General features: G+C 47.7%; 1 protein-coding gene across 1 annotated transcript in view; it reads right to left on the bottom strand.

Moving 5' to 3' along the window:
- Nucleotides 1-2,669, bottom strand: part of XIAP (X-linked inhibitor of apoptosis, E3 ubiquitin protein ligase) — a 76,377-nt gene extending 73,708 nt beyond the window's left edge. Inside the window, exon 1 of the mRNA XM_011936948.1 lies at nucleotides 2,579-2,669. The gene's annotated coding sequence lies outside the window, so the exon portion shown is untranslated. The remainder of the gene's footprint in view (nucleotides 1-2,578) is intronic.
- Nucleotides 2,670-3,070: the final 401 nt, after the last annotated feature.

The raw sequence follows: 3,070 nt of genomic DNA, 5'->3' as shown, positions 1-3,070 counted from the left end.
ACCCAGGAGGTGGAGGTTGCAGTGAGCTGAGATGGCGCCATTGTACTCCAGCCTGGACAACAAAAGCGAAATTCCGTCTAACAAAAAAAAAAAAAAAAAGGGACCGGCCGGGCGAGGTATCTCACACCTGTAATCCCAGCACTTTGGGAGGCTGAGGCTGGTGCATCACCTGAGGTCAGGAGTTCAAGATCAGCCTGGCCAACATGGGGAAACTCCGTGTCTACTAAAAATACAAAAATTAGCCGGGCATGGTGGTGCATGCCTGTAGTCCTAGCTGCTCGGGAGGCTGAGGCAGGAGAGTCACTTGAACCCAGGAGGCAGAGGCTGCAGTGAGCCAAGATCGTTGCCACTGCACTCCAGCCTGGATGACAGAGTAAGACTCCGTCTCAAAAACAAACAAACAAACAAACAACACCATGCTAATCTTCTTTGAATTATTCCAATTTTAGTATATGTGCTACCACTGAAGCAAGTACCCAAATTTGATATTCTAAATGTGTTAAAAGTTTGCTACATTATTTGATAATCAAGAAGCTTAGGACAATTTCTAAAAATATATGACAACTAGTAACATACGACAACTAGTAACATATTATTTTTACTATCTTATATTAGGAGAGAGCAATACAAGAAAACGAAACATGAGTATCCAATAATAAGGCCTGCTTTGTCAGCTGAGTCGACCTGAATCATACTGGATTTTACAGTACAAACCACTGATATGTATAAATACATATATGTGCATAAATATGTGTACATACCATTGGTATATATTTGCTTATGTTGATATATATATTTGTGTGGGAAGGTGTGAACTTTAAAACTTTTCAATTATGAAATCAATACGAATTTATAACAAATTCAAATCGTACATTAGGTCATGTGAAGTGCAAAGTAAAAAGTCTTCTACCTCTCTTCTCCTCCATAAGTAACTACTGTTAACATTTTTATTGTGTATCCTTCAAGAAACTATCTGGGCAAATGCAAGTATACACACATACATGTGAAGGTGTGTATGTAAATCTAAACTGTTGCCACTTCTTGAATGTGGGGGTGGGGGGGAAGCTCAAGTACTCCATAAGCATGTTAAATACACTGAAATACATGGAAAGTGGTACCACAGTCACTGGTACAAAGTATCACACTCTTCAGAAATGTGTGTTGAATTGAATACATTTAATTTTCATGCTTGGAGGCGATAAGGAGCAACTGTGCAGTGGTGGGCAAGAAGCCAGATAACATGGGTTCTAATCTAACTAGTTGGATAGCCTTAAGCAAGCTATGAAATCTCCCTAAGCCGTTGTTTCTGGTTTTGTAAAAGGACAGGGTTTGACTAAGATCCCTTCCAACTCTAAAATGTTATAATTCTAAGATGGCCGTCTGTAACACTGTTCATTGACTGTAATAAATATTATGGGGAAAAAAAGGAAAAGAAACACTACTGAAACCTCCAGTCTTACAAATTTCTGTGAGTCATTAAACTATCAAAGTATAGTTGTGGCAGAACTAGCGACATAATTATATTTGAAAGCAAAGTAGATTATTAAAATCTGATTGATTGGGGTTTTTTAACAAAGCTTGGGTTGACGTTTTTCCTTTTTCGGAGGTGGAGAGTGCTACTGCTTAGTTTGAGAATAAACACTCCTCTCTCCGAAAAGAAAATAATTTAAGTGTTACGGAGTTAAAATAATGAAACAAAATCAAATTACATTTTGTTTTACAGAACATGCCGGAGAGGTGACTGGGAAAGCAGATTGGAAAAAATCACCAGCTAATTTCCTCTTCCGGAAGCTCTTTGGCCCTTATTCTTTCTGTTTCATATGCCCTCTCCAGACACACTCCACCCTGCTCCACACAAGCCACAGGTACCACAAGGGGAGGAAATCCCTTTGATCATATTTTTTTAAAAAGTTCTTCGCCTCAATTTACCTTAGGCGTCACAGGGTTTAGGAAGGCAATCCCGCGGGCCTGAAGTCACCCACCCACTCACCCATGCCTGCCGTCGGCAGTCCGAGGAACCCAGGCAAGCAGCCCGGGCCGGGCCACCCCTGCCAGGCAGGCGCGGCCTTCCCGCCCTACCCAGCAGCGCCGGCCCGAGGGGAGTGGAGGGGAAAAGAAGAGAGGGGAGGGAGAAGAGGGGAAGGAGGGAAAGCGGAGGAGGGGAAAGCCTACACAAGCTGTACCCACCGCGCCAGGACAGCCGGCCCGAACTGCCCCGCGGCGATCAGCTCGGTCCAAGGGGAGGGTCCCGGAGGAGGCGCGGCCCGAGCCCCAGTCTGGAAATGCCAACTCCGCTCTGCGGCCTGGCCCCAGCCTAGGTGAAGGAAACGGAAGTCCCTTCGTCTCCCTCACGCGCCTCCACCGGTCGGCCCATCCGCTGGAGAAACCCGGAGTCGTGAAACCCGAAGTTTGTCCACGTCAGGGCCTCAAAGAGACACCGGGCGCGGTCCGTCAGTCTCCAGGCCCGGGCTGCGCCACTGGGCCCCGGCTGTGTCCTTCCCACCCCCGGCCGGGAGGTCAGCCTCCTGCCCTGCAAAGCCCCTCCTTCTTCCCCCCCCTCCGCCATTTTCCAACTTACCACTTGGGCCGGGCGTCGTCCCTCGATGAGCGCCACGCCGGCTCCGGGCACCGCCAAGGTCCCGCCACCTCCCCGAACTGGAAGGGGGCAGTAAGAAAAAATGAGGCCCTTGCAACCCCTAACCGCACCCCCCCACCCCCCCTCCCAGCTGGAACCCAGAACCTGACCTAGCGGGCGCACATGCGCAGTGAGCACCTCATAGTCTCCGCCCCTAGCTCCTGCGTTTCTTCTCTTAGCCTCAAGGATGGTTTTTCCCACGGTTTTTACCTGTTGGGCCCCGGGGTTGAGGAATAGGGGAAGAAAGGCACAAGGACGGAAAAGAGGAAGAGAAGGGGCGAAAATGTTGAGTTCTTACTATAGATCAGGTACTGTGTTAGGCATATAACGTGGTCTCTGTTGTAATGTTGACAACCCTGTAAGATAAGCACTGTCTCTGGGGATTTAATAAGCCCATTTTACAAAGGAAACTGAGATCCAGAGGGGATAGCTATC

Source organism: Colobus angolensis, unplaced genomic scaffold, assembly GCF_000951035.1.
Source record: "Colobus angolensis palliatus isolate OR3802 unplaced genomic scaffold, Cang.pa_1.0 Scaffold159, whole genome shotgun sequence".
Taxonomy (NCBI): domain Eukaryota; kingdom Metazoa; phylum Chordata; class Mammalia; order Primates; family Cercopithecidae; genus Colobus; species Colobus angolensis.
The sequence above is the reverse complement of the archived record's forward strand: the minus strand, read 5'-3'. Positions and strand labels throughout refer to the sequence as shown.